Source organism: Symphalangus syndactylus, chromosome 14, assembly GCF_028878055.3.
Source record: "Symphalangus syndactylus isolate Jambi chromosome 14, NHGRI_mSymSyn1-v2.1_pri, whole genome shotgun sequence".
Taxonomy (NCBI): Eukaryota; Metazoa; Chordata; class Mammalia; order Primates; family Hylobatidae; genus Symphalangus; species Symphalangus syndactylus.
The window spans coordinates 23,207,302-23,228,464 of record NC_072436.2 but is presented as its reverse complement, the minus strand read 5'-3'; the positions used below and the strand labels follow the sequence as shown (position 1 = coordinate 23,228,464).

General features: G+C 44.4%; 1 protein-coding gene across 4 annotated transcripts in view; it reads left to right on the top strand.

The window, feature by feature from the left end:
- PITPNC1 (phosphatidylinositol transfer protein cytoplasmic 1) overlaps window positions 1-21,163 on the top strand; it is a 319,548-nt gene that overhangs the window by 176,186 nt on the left and 122,199 nt on the right. The gene's annotated exons all lie outside the window — the stretch shown is intronic.

The window sequence follows — 21,163 nt, the reverse complement described above, 5'->3', positions numbered from 1 at the left end:
CTGCTGGCAGCTCAGCTCAGAGCTTGTCCAGCTCAATGGACAGGTCTGAGACCAACAGTCAAATGCACTGATGGGACCACTCCAAGAGCCTTCCTGCCTCAGTTAGGACTGGCTCAGGAGGTGGAATGGAATGAGCTAGGCAGAGTTGGGGAAAATTAGGTGGTAGCAGATGAATACATAACTGTCAGCATTTTAAGGAAGACCTGTGTTGCATGTAAGTGTTAGAGTTGAAGTGCAAACAGGATTGTAGGAAGGAGAGAGGGATTCTGCCAGGGAGAAATACGAGGAGGTTTCTCAGAGAAGGTCGCATTTGGGCTGGACCTGAAGGGACAGTACAACTCCCCCTGCAGAGGCCTGTTCTGTCTTAGCTCATATTGCTCTAATGAAACACCACAGACCTGGGGGCTTAAGCAACAGACATTTATTTCTCACAGTTGCAGAGGCTGAAAGTGCTGGCCAACTGGGTTCCTGGTGAGGGCTGTCTTCCTGGTAAGCACGTGGCCATCTTCTTGCTATGCCCTCACATGGCAGAGACAGGGCAAGTTCTCTGGTCTCGTCTTTGAAGGGCACTAATCCCATCATGAGGGCCCCACCCTTGTGACCTCATCCCTACCTGATTAGGTCCCAAAATCCCACCTCCAAACACCATTGCATTTGGGATTACGGCTTCAAAATAGGAATTTGGGGGAGACACAGTTCGGCCCATAGCATGCTCCTTCTGGGCCCAGTGGGCAAGTGATGGAGGTGGATCCTGGCCACCTGGACACATGGAGGGCAGGTCGTGGCGTTTTCAATGTCAGGTCAAGGTCTAGATTTAATTCTCTGTGAGGAGGTCACATTGTTCCTGGCTAGTTCACTTTTATTTTCCATCCCAAATATAGGACAGCTTTTCTTTCCATCTCCCTGGTGACAAGGGGATCCGGATTTTTCTCTCTGGCTCTAGTGCACTCCTCCGGGCCCGCAGTGTGCTCTTTGAAGCTGCCGCCTCTTGACTCAGATTCAGCCGTGTTCTCACGCTCTCTGCCCACGACAGCCCTGGTGGCAGAACCCACCCTTGATTCTGACTACAGAGTCTGCACCCAGGATTTATGACAGATGCTTTCAATTGCCTTAGTCTTTTTTCCTGTTTTAAATGCTTTTGAATTGTGCTCTTTATCCCCTGATCCTTTAATCCTAAATACCTCTTCTTGCTGTCTTTCCCAAGCTCCATAGTTCCTGTTCTGTGCCCCAAAGCAAAACTTCCCCAAGGTCAGAGCCCCAGTTAGGATCACGGTGCCCTTCCTTTCCTCAGAGAGGCAGCCCTGAGGGCTCAGAAACCTCCAAACCAATGTCTCTTCTTGGAAAGCATTAGTCCAGAGCACAAGGATGTCTATCCTAGGATCCCCTAGGTCTTATATCTGACTTTTTAGCCTATTACTCAGACCTCATGCTGCCCTCATTCGTGACAAAGCCCAGGCAAAGAAGCCTATTTAGAGTAATCTAGGGTTTCAGCACTACACATTTATCAAGACATAAGAGCTTTTTCATCACCGTGAGTGACTGCGTGTGTTTAGAATTATGTGGAAATGCCATTTGTCCAGGAAGTGGGAGAAACATCTTTAGCTTGCTTATGGGAAAAAAAAAACTTAATTATACAGTAAACAAAGAACAACACAATGACAGTTTCAGAGGACAGACCATTCAACCAGTTCTTCCAAACTAGTGGGTTCTTCTGAAGTTGGTAAAGTCTGCAAAGAAAGGTGCCTGAGGAGACTGGCTGCCTTCCAAAGGAGTTGATTTTGTTTTTCTAGAGATTAAAAAAAAAAAAAAAAAAGTCTGCGCTTTTAGATGAGCATAAATCAGCAGTATCAATTCAGCCTTGGTACTAATGAAGAACAAAGGATTTTCTTCTTGTTTGTAGGAATTTGAAAACTTAAGTTATAGGAAATTGATAGCAGGGACCTAGAGTATACAGTTGGTGTATATATTTTGCTGCCATGACCACCCCTCTCCACTGGCATCTCTCTTAATAAGAATCCACAAGAGAGGAGAAATGGGATGCACCTTTGTGTTAGTTAGAATGACAGAAGCAAAGGCAGACGGGTTGTCAATGTTACCCAACATTTTAAATTATTTAGATGAAAGAGGTGGAAAAATAAAATTGCAACAGACCAGGGAGGATGAAATGACTCTTTCATGAGAATCTCAAATCGTCTTGAGCCACTATGAGAGAGAGATTACTCAGGGCTGGTTTAGAAGAGCCAAGAAAGAGAGGAAAGGCTGCTCACAGCTGAGAGTCTGTCATCAATCACCCCAGGTGAACCCAGGTTATCTGCCCAGCAGTGGCCATGGGGAGATTGAGGTATTTTTCTGAAAGCCACTAAACTGTCTGGGATAGGAATTGCACTCACAGTCTGGGCCTTATCAAGCTCCCCCAGTAATCCAAAGAGCTGATGGGTGCTGTGTTTAGAGACCAGTGACCCCCATTCCTCACAAGCCCTATCTCCCTTCTTAAGCCTTTCTTCCCCGCACCTTCCCCTGAGTCCCGGCCAAGGGGCAGTACAAACCACTGTATTTCATAACTAGGAACACAGGGACAAGTTCAGGGAAGATGATATTTATTATACCAGACCTCTAGGATTGGGCTTGTTAGGAAATTAAAGAAAAAAATCTGGCTATCTCATCTACGATGTAAGCTAAGAGGGTGAAAGTCCCTAAGAGTCCCTTCTTTGAGGCCATGGAGTCAGGAGTTAGCGGGTTAGGAAATAACTTTTATCTGTGTATCACAATTAACCCTGGCTATCTAGTGCAGTACATAATTTATTTTAGACAAAGGGAAGTATCCTTTTTTTAGGGACCAGGCCAAAGAAACAGTCCTCCAGTTGGGGGCACTGATGAGCAAGGCAGCAATTAGACACGAGCCTGAAAAGCACCCTTACGGAGAAGAGGACAGTAAGGCCAGGTGTGGTGGCTGATGCCAGTAATCCCAGCATTTCAGGAGGCCGCGATAGTCGGATCACTTGAGGTCAGGAGTTCGAGACCAGCTTGGCCAACATGGCGAAACCTTGTCTCGACTAAAAATACAAAAATTAGCTGGCATGGTGACGCATGCCAGTAATCCCAGCTCCTCAGGAGGCTGACCTTGAACCCAGCAAGTGGAGGTTGCAGTGAGCCGGGATCATGCCACTGCATTCCAGCCTGGGTGACAGCAAGACCCTGTCTCAAAAACAAAAAACAAACAAAAAACCCCAAAAACAAAGAAGATTATGTGAGACCGGTGTCATCATAGAGCCAGAACGACCAAGCTCAAAAATCTTCACAGTTCTAGAGAATTTAGATGGAAGCAGTCTAGAACCATTTATAACTACCATTCAAGATGGTGCACAGCTCATTAAGTAAGGGGTGGACTATACAGAGCTAAACAGATTTCATAATTACAGGACTTCTCAGAGCCTTTCCTATTCTAATGGACATTGTGAATCTCCAAAGGGAGCTGTGGCATGCAACATTTCCCAAGCTTATTTGTCCAAGAGATCTTGGATTTTGCAAGGCCAATCTTTTAAGACTTAAAGGTGTTCCAGAAACTTCTCTTCAGGTCAGAGCCATTATGTGCCCACTAACTATGCCAGTGGATCAATTCTGTTTCAGTAAATGTTATTTTCTTCTAAATTTCAGTGAGCTAATGTGTTGCCTGAAGATGACTATTACTCAGATACCAAAGTTTTTTGAAGAATGTCCAACAGTAATGGAAGTGTTTTATTTTTAGAATCAGGTGACACGGAACCCATAAGTTCCTTTTCAAGCAAAGTCAGTTCTGTTCAACCACACAGCAAAGTCAGCAGTACGTTGGGATGGCAGTGGGTTTGTGCATTTGGATTTGTTTCCATTTAGAAAATGAACTGGTTGTACGGGTGAGCCAGTTGCAAACCAGCCTATTCACAGATGTACCGCTGCCCTTGTGTGGGACCAGAGCTTGTCTCTACGTCTCAGCAACCCAGTTAGTGCCTGGTGAAGCAGGAGCTTTGGAACAGCCAGTTTTGTTTGTTCAGATTATCCCGTTTCCACTTGCTCTAGCTGTTCGCAAGGTCTTCTTTGGACTTCAGAGAAAGTTAATTCAGCTATTTTGAGGGGAGAGAGCAGGTGATAGAGCACATGGCTCTACTGTAACAAAACATAACATTTTAAAATTGTTTGCATTTTTTTAACACCACTCGAGATGACTTTACAGAGGGCAATCAGCAGAGAAGCCAGAGTTGTTTAAGGGAATGTTTGGTAGAAGATTTTACTAAGAAATTCTCCTTTTCTTCTTTGTTGTTTATTTTCCACTTGCAGTACTGAAAAATTTGATTTCCCTTCTACAGTTTACAAATGTCTGTGGAGTTGTGTTCAGTTCAGTTGTTGAGATCAGCAGAATACAACTGGAAAGATTTTGTGGGCAGATTTCTTTCTGTAAAAATAAAACAGTATGACTATGGGTATACCAACATAGTATATTTCAGGGATTAAAGTGAATGCAAAGGCCAGGCATGGTGGCTCATGCCTGTAATCTCAGCACTCTGGGAGGCCGAGGCAGGTGGATCACTTGAGGTCAGGAGTTCAAGACAAGCCTGGCCAACATGGCGAAACCCCGTCTCTACTAAAAATACAAAAATTAGCCGGGCGTGGTGGTGTGTGCCTGTAATCCCAGCTACTCGGGAGGCTAAGGCAGGAGAATCACTTGAACCTGGGATGCGGAGGTTGCAATGAGCCGAGATCTCACCATTGCACTCTAGCCTGGGTGACAGTGTAAGACTCTATCTCAAAAAAAAAAAAGGGAATTCAAAATTGCCCTGAGGTCTTTGATCTTTTTGATCAGTAAGATACTATGAACTACACGATAGTGTGTATTTCTTTACTGTCTAGACAAGTGTTGATACATCTTTTCAGTTCAGAATTTTAAACATCGATACTATTTTCTTAAGTGAGAATTTGCTGGGTTGGTGAAGAGGGATGATTCTTAACCATTTTTAACTGAGAAGGCTTGCCATCTGAAAGTTTCCTACCTGGCCATAAGCTCACCTGTATTTGGGAAGTCACACTGATCCATTCTCATCTCTGTTGTTATTATTTTTAATTATAAAATAGAGACAGGGTTTCGCTATGTTGCCCAGGCTAATTTCGACCTCCTGGGCTCAAGCAGTCCTCCTGCCTCAGCCTCCCAAAGTGCTGGGATTACAGGCGTGAGCCACCACGCCTGGCCCTATCTCTGTTATTTACATGCAATTCTTTTCATTTGATGTGGTCTCCCTGTCTCTTTAAATTCTTGTCTTGCCATTATGGTATGTAGATATCAGTATTCATGAGCATCCTCTGCTTATTTCTGCCTTGACAAGTCCAGCCCTAGATCATATGAGCCTGAATTTCGTTTCCCTGCATGATTATCCTAGAAGTGCAAGTGAGTAGCAAACCATCCCCCATTCAGAAAACATGCTTTCATTCATGTCTTCGGCTCTGTCTCCCTTCTGGCCTTGCTTTCCCAGTGAGTTGTTATTACTCAGCATGTCAGAGGACGGGAAGAGGATCCATGAGTGAATGAACTAATGAATGAACAGAAGCCTCTGTGTAGGGTGCGGGCTGGTGAGGAGCAGCGGGGAGGCCTGCGTGCATTTCCATGCCGTGGCTGGAATACAAGCAGCTGTTTTCCGGCTGTGTTTCGGAGCTCTGCCTTCCACACAGTCCCTTCTTCTCACCCTCCTCCACGTCTCTTTCAGGTCCCATCATTCCTCTTGGCCACATTTTTCTTCCTATGCAGCATATATTTAGGAAGTCACTCTGATTCATCCTCATCTCTATTATTTACATGCAATTCCTTTTCTTCCTTTCCTTTTTCCTTTAAAATTCTACTTTTTTTTTTCTCCACTTGAGTTCCTCTTCTCACTTTCGTGGAACTATCTTCTTTGCAGTTTTTTTCTCCAACTACCCTGTCACCATAACCACCCACCTTATCTGTTTCTAAAGTCATACGTAGCCCTCAGAAGCCAGAAGGGCAAAGGGAGCTCAATATGTCCCCTTATTTCCTTTGCATCTTTGCCTGTATGATAACTAAGGTTCTGAGTAGAGGGTGACGGCCAGACATTTACCTTTTTGAAATTGATGTGTGTATTAAAGATCTTCTGTGCACAATCAGAAATTTATATTTTGCCTTCCAAGCATGGGGTAAAATTTCTTTTTTTTTTTTTTTTTTTTTGAGACGGAGTCTTGCTCTATCACCCAGGCTGGAGTGCAGTGGCCCGATCTCGGCTCACTGCAAGCTCCGCCTCCTGGGTTCACGCCATTCTCCTGCCTCAGCCTCTCCGAGTAGCTGGGACTACAGGCGCCCGCCACCACGCCCGGCTAATTTTTTTTTGTATTTTTAGTAGAGACGGGGTTTCACTGTGGTCTGGATCTCCTGACCTCGTGATCCACCCGCCTCGGCCTCCCAAAGTGCTGGGATTACAAGCGTGAGCCACCGCGCCCGGCACATGGGGTAAAATTTCTATCAAAATGGAGAGATAAAGGTTTTTTAATGAATAAAGGAAGCTGAAAGGTATTTTAAAATCTAGGTTCTACCAACTGTCTGTATACACATTTATCATCCACTTTCTTCTACCTCTCAAGCAACACAGGCTTTTCTCATTTATTTTCCCGTAGCTCCAGCCCCAGAGTCCTGGAAGATAATAAGCCCTAAACTCTATGCCTGCCCCCATTAGCACTGTGGAACATTCTGGATGTGAGTCTCCTGTTGGTGAACAGAGGAAACACTTGCAAATCTAGTTTTATTAATGATCCCATCTCAAGTTGCAATTCCCAGTGTGCAGGAATTCCCAGTGTGGGAATTGCGTTGGAGCACAGTTAATGTGATAATATAGAATACACTACCAGAGAATCGATGTCATCTACAGGGGAACTCCATTAGAGAGAAAGTCAAGTCTGTATAGAGTTTCGTGCTTGTGGATAGCAGGGAACACGTTTTACATTCTGTTGGAACAAGATGGCAAGAGAAGAATCCATTGAATTCCAGATAAAAGCTAAAAGGAAATTATCTTTTAAAAGCCTATAAATACTTCATCAACCCCAAGCCAGCTCCTCAACTCTTCCATTTAACTTTCTTGATGTTAGGCCCCTTGTAAAGTGCTGCTCTCAGACATGGAAAAATTTGGGCTGGTGAGCAGGAATAAAGCGTTGAGTTACTGGGCTGAGGGTTCTTCTCAATGAGTGGTTTTCAAACTGTCCTCCTGTAGGTCCAGGAGATTCCATGGACAGGTCTCAGTGGCCATTCTGTCTCTAATATTTTATTTAAAGAAATAACTCTGAGGCCAGTTAAAATGGTTTGAAAACTACTGAACTGTAACATCTCTCAGCTCCTGCCCTACTCTAAAGACCATGAATAAGTGTGATGTATGTGAGACAGGAACCACTTGAAGCAGCAGTTCCCAAACTTAACAGATTTGCAACTCCTCTGTCCACTTAGTGGTGCTTATATTAATCAAGGTTCTCCAGAGAGACAGAATCAATGGTGGGGGAGATGTGGGGAGAGAGAGAGATGGGTGGGTGGATAGATAGATTAGATAGGTAGACAGATTAGATAGATAGATTAGATATGTAGATTAGATAGATGGATGAATAGATGATTGATAGCTATTAATAGATAAGAGAGATCATTAGATGGCTAGATTAAGTAGATGGATAGATAGATGATCGATATTAATAGATTGATTAGATAGGTAGATTGGATGGATGGATGGATATTAACAGATAGATGGATAGATAGGTAGTCAGATTAGATAAAAAGATAGATAGGTAGATTGGATGGATGGATGGATGGATGGATGGATGGATGGATGGATGGATGGATTAGAGGGGATTTGCTAGGGAAACTGGCTCACGTGATTAGGGAAGCTGAGAAGTCCCACAACAGCCCACCTGCAAGTTGGAGACCCTGGGGTGCCAGTAGTGTGGCTGAGTCCAAGTCAGAAGGCTTAGAACCAGGGGAGCCGTGAGTGTAGGTACTGGAGTCCAAAGGCTGAGGGGCCTGGAGTTGTTGTCCAAGGACAGGAGGGGAGGAGTGTATCCCCGCTCCGGCAGATAGATCCATACATTTGCCTTTCCTCTGTGGTGGTCCTCTCCAGACCACTCAGCAGGTTGGATGGTGCCCACACACATTGAGGATGGATCTTCCTCACCTAGTGCATGCCAACTCACATGACAGTCTCTGGAAACACCCTCACAGACACACCTAAAACAAGGCTTTACTAGGCTTCTAGGTATTCCTTAATCTAGTCAAGTTGACACCTAAAATTAACCATCATAGTGTTCTTTATAACATGCTCCTCTTTAAGTTAAAGTAGATTAAATTATAAGAATTTTTGGAAAACCTTGTGACTTCCTGTAAGATAATATAGTTACTCTGGGATGCCATTGATGTATTCGCTCATTTTTAAATTGGATTTAAATTTTTTCTGCTTACTGAAATAGTAGATATTTATTGTAACATCCAAGCATTATAAAAATCTATACCACAGAAAATAAAAGAACTTCATAATTTCCACTACTCTCCTCCATGAGAATATTTTCCCATGTTTTTTGGTGTGTATACTAGTTTTTCCATATTTTTCGCTGTGTATACTCGTTTGCGATGTTTTTCAGTGTATATACTAGTTTTTCCATGTTTTTCAGTGTGTATACTTGTTTCCCATGTTTTTCAGTGTGTATACTAGTTTTTCCAAATTTTTCAGTGGGTATACTCATTTGCCATGTTTTCCAGTGTGTATACTAGTTTTCCATGTTTTTCAGTGTGTATACTAGTTTTCTGTGTTTTTCAGTGTGTATACTAATTTTCCATGTTTTTCGGTGTGTATACTCATTTTCCATGGTTTTTGGTGTGTATATTAGTTTTCCATGTTTTTTGGTGTGTATACTAGTTTTTTCATGTTTTTTCGGTATGTATACTTGTTTTCCATGTTTTCCAGTGGGTATACTAGTTTTCCATGTTTTTCAGTGTGTATACTAGTTTTCTGTGTTTTTCAGTGTGTATACTAATTTTTCATGTTTTTTGGTGTGTATACTCATTTTCCATGGTTTTTGGTGTGTATATTAGTTTTCCATGTTTTTCCGTGTGTATACTAGTTTTTCCATGTTTTTTTGGTGTGTATACTTGTTTTCCATGTTTTTCAGTGTGTATACTAGTTTTTCCATGTTTTTCAGTGTGTATACTAGTTTTTCTATGTATTTCAGTGTGGATACTAGTCTACTTTCTTTTTCTTTTTACAAAAATGGGGCTATCCTGTTTTACGCTTTGCTTTTTTAATGGTTTTAGAGTCGATCACAATGTACTTACCCAGCCTTCTACTGGTGAACTTTGACTTGTTTCCAAGTTTTTTTATAGGACCAACAATATAGTTAATGAACATGTGTTTATCTGTAATATTTTTTCACATCTGAGAATTCATGCTGGAGTTCTTGGCAGGGTTTTTTGTTTGTTTGTTTGTTTGTTGTTTTTTGATACAGGGGCTTGCTCTGTCACCCAGGCTGGAGTGCAGTGGTGCTATCTTGGCTCACTGCAGCCTCTGACTCCCAGGTTCAAGAGATTCTCCTGCCTCAGCTTCCCTGGTAGCTGGGATTACAGGTGTGCACCATCACGCCCAGGTAATTTTTGTATTTTTAATAGAGACAGGGTTTCGTCATGTTGGCCAGGCTGGTCACAAACTTCTGGCCTCAAGTGATCCACCTGTGTCAGCCTCCCAAAGTGCTGGGATTACAGGCGTGAGCCACCGCACAGGGCCTGGACCTGTTTTTAAAAGCACTCTCATAATAAGAATTAACCTAAGCCATTATATTTCAATTTAATTTTTGAAAATTATTGTGTTTTCAGGGTACTAGGATATTTTGGCATCTAAAGGAATACCAATGAATTTCTGAAATGAATAATTATTTCCCTAATATATCTTTTGAGTAACTCCTGGTTTTCTTGATTTGGGTTTGTTTGAAGCAAGGCACGTCTATCATATGACAGATTCACCTGCATGTATTTTCTCTGCTGTTAGTGGCCACAGCACATACTGAGAAGCAAAGCCTGTGCTTTCAACCTCTGCTCCCCTGGAAGCACTTCCATGATTTCCTGATATTCAAGAGTCAGCATGAGATCACAAGCATGCATGTCAGAGCCAGACAGACTGGCTTGAATCCCATCTCCACTATGCATTTGTTGTGTGACTTGGAGCACACTGTTGGACCTTTCCATGCCTTTGTTTCTTCATCTGTAAAATGGGGATGTATGAGGGTTAATGAGTTAATAGATGAACTAATATGTATCAAATACTTTGACCAGTGCCTGTTGACAGCAAGGATGGTATAACACTATTGTCATTATAACCTCTGTATTGGGTTGTGTCTGCCCCTGACTGGACGTGTGGAATGTTGGCTAGGTCTCCTTTGGATTGTCATTTTGACCCAAAGGTATCCCAGAACCTCCCAGGGCTAAGAAATACCTGGGCAGGCCAGGCACAGTGGCTCACGCCTGTAATCCCAGCACTTTGAGAGGCCAAGGCGGGCGGATCATGAGGTCAGGAGATCAAGACCATCCTGGCTAACACGGTAAACCCCGTCTCTACTAAAAATACAAAAAATTAGCCGGGCATGGTGGCGGGTGCCTGTAATCCCAGCTACTCAGGAGGCTGAGGCAGGAGAATGGCATGAACCTGGGAGGCAGAGCGAGCAGTGAGCCGAAATCGCGCCATTGCCCTCCAGCCTGGGTGACAGAGTGAGACTCCGTCTCAAAAAAGAAATAAAAAGAAATACGTGGGCAACAAGAAGTGCTATCGAGGAGGCGGAGAAATTGGAACTGTCCTACACTGCTCATGGGAATGTACAAGGGTGCAGCCACTTTGGAATGGGGTAGCCATCTGGAAGTTCCTCAGAAGGTTAAACATAGAGTTACAGTATGATCAGCAATTCCACTCTAGGTATACACTTAAGAGAAATGAAAACATGGCCGGGCGCAGTGGCTCACGCCTGTAATCCCAGCACTTTGGGAGGCCAAGGTGGGTGGATCACGAGGTCAGGAGTTTGAGACCAGCATGGCCAACATGGTGAAACCCCATCTCTACTAAAAATACAAAAATTAGCCGTGTTTGGTGGCAGGTGCCTGTAATCCCAGCTACTCTGGAGGCTGAGGCAGGAGAATCGCTTGAACCCAGGGGGCGGAAGTTGCAATGAGCCAAGATCATGCCACTGCACTCCAGCCTGGGCAACAGAGTGAGACTCCATTTCAAAAAGAAAGAAAGAAAAGAGAGGAGAAGAGAAAAGAAGAAAGAAGAAAGGAAGAAATCCACACAAAAACTTGCACAAGATAGCTGTGGCAGTATTGTTCATAGTAGCCAAAAAATAGAAACAAATATTCATCAACTGATAAATGGAGAAATCAAATGTGGTATGTCCATACAATGGACTATTATTTGGCCAGAAAAAGGAATGGAGTACCCATACATGCTAGAACATGGATGAACCTTGAAAACATGCTAAGGGAAAGAAGCCAGGAACAAAAGACCACATATGATACACTTCCATTTATAGGAAATGTATAGAATAGACAAATCCTAGAGACAGAGTAGATTAGGGGTTGCGTACAATGTGGTGTTGCAGGTAGGCGGGAATGGGGAAGTGACTGCTAATGGATACAGGGCTTCTTTGGGAGGTAATGGAAATGTTCTAAAATTAGGTTGTCATAATGGTTGTATAACTCTAAATATACTAAACACCATTAGCTTGTATACTTGAAATGGGTGAATTATATGGTATGTGAATAAAGCTATTTTGTATTTATTTTATTTTATTTTTTTAGAGATGGGATGTTGCTTGCTTTTTCACCCAGGCTGGAATGCAGTAGTGTGATCATAGCTCACTGCAGCCTCAAACTCCTGGGCTCAAGTGATCCTCCTGCCTCTGCCTCCTGAATAGTAAAGCTATATTTTGGGGGGAGAAGGGGGAGACAACTCCTGAGTTTGGGGGTGGGCTCCCAGACTCTACCAACTTACTGAAAGCAAGGCATCAGGAGTGAGGCCAGGAATCTGTTTTTAACAAGCTCAGCAAATGAGGCATCATTAAGTAGGTCTTAGAAATACACTGTCATAGAGAATATTTTTATTTTTATTTTATTTTTATTTTACATTGTAAAGTGGGATAGGGTAGGATTAATACCTTTTAGCTTACATTTTTGCCACAGGCTAGGTGCTGTGGAAATGCAGTATCCTTTGATGACAATAATGACAATCTTCAAAGTGAGTGGTGCACATTCTTCCAGAAGTTTCGCACTTCCTGCTTCTGAAGTGCAGTGCCCTGGAGAGCCTCAGACCCATCCCCAAGGGCCCCCGTTCTCTGCAGCCACCATCGTCTTTCTCCCTGTGCAGGTGCTGAGACAGCAGTAAGAGCTGCCAGCACCACCCAGAAACTGACTATGAAATCCTCAATGTGTCTGACCCTTTTTCTTTAAGACTTTGGTTTGCTTACATTTCATTTTGTTCCTGTAAGTGTTTCTTATTGCCATAGCAACCCTAATCAATCACTGGACCAAAAATAGCTCTTTCATGTTTTCCAAAGCATGTCTGTAGTGAATTGGAAATTCAGTTCTGCCATGCATTTTGCATATGCTGCTTTCATTTCCCAACACTGAACCTGGGAGGGCTTGTGTCTGGAAATTATTCTTGCAGAGACCCAGAAACCTCACTTGTCTTTCCTGGCATTCTTCTTCCCCACTGCAGATCCCCCCATCACTTCCAAAAGCTACAAGTAGATGCATTTAAATGTTCCGCCATCACTTTTCTGCACATTGAGTTTTGGGTGCTGGAGGTTTTACAGGTACCAGAATATCATTTTTCAATAAGAGGTTCATCCTGGTGGATTCCATTGGGTTTGGAAGGCCAATTATAGATGCTTAGACACCAGATACAAGGAAGAGGGTCATGGCAGGGAGCAGATGGCAGCAACACCTATAAGATTCCCCTGGCTTACGTGGATCTAAGCTAGAAAATCAAAGATGAGATGATAGGAGAGCTCCCGCCTTGATTCCCTGACTTCTTCCTAGCACTGCTACTGTTTTTAGGGAGTTGGGGCAAAATAAACACTGGATGTAATTAAGTGAATATTTTCTGTGATTCTTTCTCTGCTTTATTCTCCCTGCCAAGCTGTGCCTTTAGTCAAGAAAAGGGAGAGAGAGATAAAAAAGAAAAGATTTTTCATGAGAAAGAAGATTCCAGACCTGGAGTGAGCCCAGAGGAGGAAGAAGAGGTGGAGAGGGACCAAAATGACTCATTGATTTCCTCCAGGCTCCAGGGACAGGAGTGCTTTTTTGCCTCCCCCTCTGCTTGTAAGCAGAGTCATCTCTGTGGCCTCAAGGGTTCTCAACTTCTGTTTTATGCTTTGTTTCTTAACTTCTTTGAGCCTTGGTTTTGGCGATTGGGCTGAGTGAACCAGCAGACATGCCCCCTTTAGATCTAGAAAAGAAAAGAGTTCACGGAGATCCTGGTAGAGTTTTTGTTCCCTGCATGAAGTTAGCAGGGAGCCAAGGGAAAGCTCAGAGAAGAGGTCAGTGGTAGGGGCACCTGCCCAGAAGAAGGGGCTGCCAAGGATGGAGCCTGGGACATGTGGTGACATTTCCTCAGCAGCAAAGCAGGTCAGGGATTCAGAGTGAGTCTGGAAGAGCCCAGATCTGCTCTGTGGTTTGGCTGCCTTCCTTGCCATGGGAAGGAGCCATCAGGTGTTCCTATGGGTGCCTTTCTGGAAGCCTCTGCATCCTTGCATCTTCATAGTGGAGGATCTGCCTTTGACCCCAGTTCAGCTTTCTTGTCCATATTGCCTAGGAGGGTACAATGGAGTGGACCAACATCTCTCCAGTATCTGCCAGGCGCTGCCTGGCCCTGGACATTCGTTATCTCTTTTCATTTATACCCCACAGCTTTGAGGTTGCGATTGTCTCCATTTGATAGATGAGGAAACTGAAGCTCAGAGGGATTCAGGAATTTGCCCCAAGTCACTTAGTTTGTTGGAAAAGAAGCTGGGGTTTGAACTGAAGTCTGTTTTACTCCAAAAACCTGTATTTTTTTTTTTTTTTTCTACTAAATCACCATGCTCCCTCTCTGTAAGTTAAGTGCCTGCTGCTGCATCTGGACACCAGATAATGACAAGCTTGCTGACATCAGGTACTAGTAAATATCACCCTGGGCAATAAGCAGTGGCCATTGATTGACAAAGCAGGTGGCATCATAGGTAGAACTGCTAAGTCAGAAAAAGCACCAGTTCCCCCTTCCCTTGCACATGCTTGAACCTCAAGGTCAGTGATGCTTTACTCAGATGAAAACCAGACGGGTGATTTGGAAGAAGGCAGCCAGCAGGCTGGGTGTTGTGTTGGTTTTCTCTTGCTGTGTAACAAATCTCCCACAAATTTAGCAACTTAAAACAACACAAGTGGCTGGGTTGCAATGGCTCACGCCTATAATACCAGCACTTTAGGAGGCTGAGGTTGGAGGATCGCTTGAGCTCAGGAGTTTGAGACCAATCTGGGCAACACGGTGAGAGCTCATCTCCACTAAAAATAAAAAAAATTAGCTGGGTGTGGTGGTGCATGCCTGTAGTCCCAGCTGTTCGGGAGGCTGAGGCGGGAGGATTGCTTAAGCCCAGGAGGTCAAGGCTGCGGCGAGCTGAGCTATGATCACACCACTGCATTCAAGCCTGGGCAACAGAATGAGGCTCTGTCTCAAAAAAAGAGAAGAGAAGAGAAGAAAAATAACACAAGTTTGTCATCTTGCAGTTTCCATGGGTCAGGAGTTGGAACCCAGGCTAGCTGGGTCCTTGGCTCAGGGACTCACCAGGTAGAAATCAAGACATAAACCAAGGTTCTAGTTTCACCAGAAATGCAGGGTCCTCTTCCACGCTCACTGGTGGTTGGCAGGATTTATTCCTTGTGTTTGTAGGATGGAGGTCGCATTTTCTAGCTGGTTCTTCTCCGGCTGTCACTCTCAGTTCCCAGTAGACCTCTCTTGGGTCCTGTCCACGTGGCTATCTCACAACTTCAGAGCCAACAAAAGAATCTCTGCTTTTTCTAAAGTGAAGTCTTGTATACTGAGACAGAGTCTCAGGAGTGACTGACTGTCTTGTCTTTTTGCTGCCAATCAAAAGCTGTGCTCCCTCTGAAGGTTCTGGGGGGTAACCAGGGGAGTGACAGCCCATCATATCCCCGGGTCCTGCTCACACCTGAAGGGAAGAATTACACAGGATGTGTGCACCAGTGGCTGGGACTCTGGAGGCCATCTCAGAATTCTGTCTGCGGTGGGTTTTTCAGTCTTTCCTTAATATGCTGTGGGCCAAATGGGACTTTAGACATTCAAAATTTCCAAATGACTGTTCCTTAGAGAGCACTGGATGCTTCAGAAGCCCTTAGACATCTTTTTCTGTTTTAGCCAATGGCTGACAACCCTAGTGTCTCTCTTCTTGGAGCAAGTTCAGGTGTGGTTACTTCAGGGTTCCCAACATTTTTTCCACCCCCACACTCCTGACAGATCCCTCGGTGATATAGAATCCCTCCACCCAGGACATTTATCAGGATCTTTAGGGAACAGTGCATATTTTGAGAAAAAGTCCGGGGTTGGAAAGTGGGGTTCCCGTCTCCCCATTGACATTGAGAATGACTAGGTTAGATGGTATATTCCTAGTGGAAGCAAAAGTCTTAGTTACAGAAAGTATTATTTGAGCAAACCTAAACTAAAGGAGATGCTTTAACACCTGAAGAAGCTGGGTAAAGCAGGGGGCTAAAGAAGAAGGGGGGTGACTTTGACAAGCACCATTCCTAGTGGTGCTGGTATTAGGGGGGCACCCTCCTGTTAGAGTGTGAGCTTACCACCTGGTTGGTGAGCCTGGGACACAGATAGCTAATGGTAATGGTGACAAAGGAGATATGTGCTATGATAAAGGGACAAACAGAATACTGCCAGCATGCATGGGATAATCATTCCGAAGTGGTACTTGAGATGGTCTTTGAGTAAGATTTAGGAAAGAAATTTCGGGCTGAGAGTACCATGGGCCAAAAAAAAAAAAAAAAGACCTGACAGCAGGAAGTTTTCCAGGGAAGGGGGAGTGGACCTAGATTTAGGGTGGGTCCAAATCCAATGACTTTTGTCCTTGTAAGAAGAGAAGAGAGCACAGAGACCCAGAGGGAAGAAGGGGATGTAAAGACGGAGGCAGAGACTGGAGTGATGCACCCACTCCCAGTGCCACCAACAGCTGGAAGAGACAAGGACAGATTCTCTCCCAGAGTCTTCATAGGGAGTATGGCTCTGCCAACACCTTGGTTTAAGGCTTCTGGCCTCTAGAACTGTGAGAGAATAAATTGCTGCTGTTTTAAGCCAGGCAGTTTGTGGAATTGGCTACGATAACTCTAGAGTACCAGTACAGTCAGGGAGAACATTCGCGTTCAGTCCGGACCTTTCAAGTTTGATGAACCTGTAGGGTCTTTGTTGGGGATGGCCAGTGGGCACCTGGAAATGTGAGAGGAGTTGGAATTTGAGATGTTAATTTGGGAGGCATCTGCCAAAAAAGAAAAAGATCATGAAGAGTCAGAAGCAGATGAGATCACCAGGGGAGAGGGTTTGGATCAAGAAAAGAGGCTGTAGGTAGGGTAGGTCCTGAGGGATCTCGTGCAGGGAAGGAGTGGAGGAGGGAAGAGAAGGCTGAACTGCTGCTCAGGATGGAGGAGTTGCTCAGTCATATTGCAGCGTGGAGAGGTCTCCAGGGTACAAATGGAAGAGTGATGCTGCTTTGGAAATCCTTTGATGATCAGGTGGGAGGTGGAAAAAGTAGAGACAGGAAGCACTGAAACTGAATACTCTTTTTTTTTTTTTTTTTTTGAGATGGAGACTTGCTCTGTCGCCCAGGCTGGAGTGCAGTGGCACGACCTTAGCTCACTACAACCCCCGCCTCCCAGGTTCAGGTGATTCTCCCCACTCAGCCTCCCGAGTAGCTGGGATTACAGGCACCTGCCATCATGCCCAGCTAATTTTTGTATTTTTGTAGAGATGGGGGTCTCACCATTGGCCAGGCTGGTCTTGAACTCCTGACCTCAGGTGATCCACACACCTCGGCCTCCCAAAGTGCTGGGATTACAGGCATGAGCCACCATGCCCAGCCACTGACTACTCTTTTAATAAGTTTTTTTTTTTTATGAAGACAGAGAGAGATACAGAATTGATTATAGATGGGGGAAGAAATAGAATCAAGGGAACTTTGTGCTTATTTATTTTTTAAGACTATGGCACTTTTCATTATATTTTTAGGCTGTGGGAAGGAAGCAGGGAGAAGATGCAAATAATCAATGAAACAAGGTTCCAGATAAGAGCTTAAAATAATTTGTACTGTGCACCTACTATATGCCAGTCACTGTGCTGGGGTTTAGCTGTGTGATCTCATTGATCTTCTGAACACTCCTACAGAGTGGAGAAGGATTGTTCCCATTCTCCACCTGGGGCTACTGGGGCTGAGAATAGTAAAATAACTTGCCCAGGTTAATACATCTTGGATTTGAGCCCAAGTCAGCTGGCTCTAATGTCTCAGTGCTTTTCATTATATTATTTCTCCACTGAAAAAAAGGAGGATATATCTTTCTCGGATTCACAAAGAATAAAAAACTTAAAGAAATAAGCAGATTTGTAATGGAGGAAAGGGATGTGTCAGTGTTTCTATCATGCGGTTCATGTCCTCATTAAACTATGACTCAAAGTGATCAGCTGCGAGGGAGAGGGGAGAAAGAGTGAAGCCAGGCAAGGGACCTTGAGAGGGGAAGGGATTTAGGATAGATCAGTGGGTGAGATATAACAGGGAGCCAATCAGGAAGAAATAAAAGGCCTTGCTTTAAAGCTAAGCTTTCTCTAGGATTAGTGGGCTGGATTTTTGGAGAAACCAGCCTGCATGGGGGAGGCAGAAGGTTATCTTAACATGGACGTCACCCCAGAGAGATTTCAGTGACAGCACTGAAGAAGCCCAGAGCCACAGATAATTCTGATTTTAACTGGAGACACCCGCACACCCCAGGGCTCTGAGAATGAGTCATCAGACATCCCAAGGGGATTATCAGCCCCAACCACCTGCCGAAGGAGAAAGTGCTGAACTGCTTGGAGTTACCAGGAGCTGTTTTCTGGCCACCCTGCTGAAGCCAGGTGCACTACTCCCAGCCTCGTGGCAAGGTTGCCATTCTGATATGAAAATAACCAAAGTCCCCACTCAAAAATAACAACATCTGCTAATTTGCATGGGAGTTTTGCATTTCATAATTGGGTTTAATATGCAAATGCTAAAATTCATGTGTTGGGCTAGCTAAGTGGTTTAGAGGTTCAGTGGGTAAAAACTCCTCACAGTGTTCCACTCCGGTGCACCGAGACCCACACCCACACTCCACAACTCTGTTCTCTCCCCACTCCTTGGATTGACTCTCATGTGAATTATGGGATTAAAAAATACAAAATCGATTTACCTAAAGGCTTGTCATGTCTAAGAGGGTGTCAGCCAGGGCATCCCCCCACGTTCCCGTGTCTGCTGTGGGGCTCCAAGTCCTCCAGCGTCTTCATTTGAGATGAGCAGCTGCTCCTTGGTGCTACCTAGACCCGGGTGTAAGGGCAGCGGTTATGGAGTGAGAAGTTTGAGAGGAGACAGCAGAGAAGGTGTTAATGAATAATCGCAGGGCCTCGTTCTCCATAAAGGCAATTACTGGGATTGATTGTTGCCGTGTTTCCTTAGTCACAGTTCAGATCCCTTGTTTCACGCAGATTAAGACAGATGCGTGCTGAACGCGCCCTGGCACGTGATGTCAGGAGAATTATTGATGGCACATCCCAGGCCTCTGCCTTCTCATGCAGGTGCCACCAGGGGTCTCAGCTAGGCTGAAAGGAGAGCATGGTCATTGTGCAGCTGAAGCATGTGTGTGCTATAGCCAGGTGGTTTTCCAGTTTGAGCATGCCTTAGCATACACTGGAGGGCTTGGTAAACAGATTGCTGAACCTCGCCTCCAGAGTTTCTGATTTAGTTGGTCTGCTGAAGAATTTGCATTTATTTATTTATTTATTTATTTATTTATTTATTTATTTATTTATTTTTTGAGACTGAGTCTCGCTCTGTTGCCCAGGCTGGAGTGCAATGGCGCGATCTCAGCTCACTGCAACCTCCACCTCCCAGGTTCAAGCGATTCTCGTACCTTAGCCTCCCAAGTAGCTGGAATTACAGGGGTACACCACCACACCTGGCTAATTCTTGTATTTTTAGTAAAGACGGGATTTTACCCTGTTGGCCAGGCTGGTCTCAAACCCCTGACCTCAGGTGATATGCCTGCCTTGGTCTCCCAAAGTGCTGGGATTACAAGCATGAGCCACCATGCCTGGCCAAGTATTTGCATTTCTAACAATTCTGGGCTGCTGGAGCTGGTCCAGAAACTCCTCTTTGAGAACCACTCAGTATGGTGAAGAGTATGGACACTGGGACCAGGCCACCTGGCTGCATGAGGCTGTAGGCCATTTACTTACCCCTCTCTGCACTTCCATCTCCTCATCTTTAAAGCAGGGGGGGATGGTAATAGTACCTCCTCCATGGGGTTGTTGCCAGGAATAAATGAGTGAGAGCGTCAGAGCATTTGTAGCAGTGTCTGGTATAGACAGTATACGAGTACTGGAAACATGTATAAGGGATCCAGCCTCTTGGGACTGTGACGCTATCAGGCCAAGTCTGGTTTCCCCAACACCCGCAGATCCCAGTGGAGTTGCTGGGTCATTTTGCCCATTAGCCATCAATCCCATCTCTGGTGGCCAAGAAAGTTAATGCCCAGCTTAGTGCTGGCCAGAGCGTGGTTACGCCAACATCCATCAAAATTCTCTTCTCAAGCCACCTTAACCCTTCACACTTGCTGAATGCATAGGACTTGACTCAGCGAGACTGGGACTGTAGGGCTGGGTTGCATTTGGGGTTTCTCTCCCTCGTGTGGACAAAGACAGGGGCTGCCTTTTCTGGTTCCGTTTCTACCCATGGATGCTGTCTGCTCAATGCATTCTTGCTGCCCAGTACTATACATTTTTAAAACATCATTTTATTAATATTTAACCCTCACAGTGTTGCTCTTAGGTAATAATTATTACTCCTGTTTTAACTCTGTTGGGGTTCAGAGAAGTTAAATGACTTATCCAAATTACATATTAAAAGCCAGGTCTCGGCCGGATGCAGTGGCTCATGCCTGTAATCTCAGCACTTTGGGAGGCCGAGGCGGGAGAATCGCATAAGGCCAGGAATTTGAGACCAGCCTGGGCAACATAGAGAGACCCTTGCCTCTACAAAAAAAATTTTTTAAATCAGCCAGGCATGGTGGCACACACCTGTAGCTGTAGTCCCAGCTACCTGGGAGGCTGAGGCGGGAGGATCTCTTGAGCCCATAGGTCAAGGTTACAGTGAGCTGTGATCACACCACCGCACTCCAGCCTGGGTGACAAAGTAAGACTCTGTCTCAAAAATAAAAATAAAAAGAAGGCCGGATGCCTGTAATCTGTAATCCCAGCACTATGGGAGGCCAAGGCAGGCAGATCTTTTGAGCTCAGGAGTTTGAGACCAGCCTGGCTAACATGGAGAAACCCTATCTCTACTAAAAATACAAAAATTAGCCGGGCTACACGGGAGGCTAAGGCATGAGAATCACTTGAACCCAGGAGGTGGAGGGTGCAGTGAGCTGAGATCGTGCCACTGCACTCCAGCCTGGGCAACAGAGCAAGACCCTGTCTCAAAACAATAAAAAATAATAAAATTTAAAAATTAAAGACTTAAATTTAAAATTTAAAATAAATTTTTTTAAAAAAATTTTACTTTAAAAATAAATTTATGTTTTAAAAATTAAAAATAAATTTATGTCTTAAAAATTAAAGATAAATTTATGTTTTAAAAATTAAAACTAAAAGCCAGGTCTGTCTGACTTCAATAATCTATGATTTTAAAGTTCTACCCTTGCTAATGTTATATGAGCATTTATACAATGAGATTCAGGCTGGGTCCCCAGGAATCCAGCAATGGTAGCTGCTCCCCAAAAGTAAGCTCCCCAGAACTGGAACTGGCGTGATTTAGGGGTTTGCTTTTCTAAGGCTTATGCTAGGAGTCACAG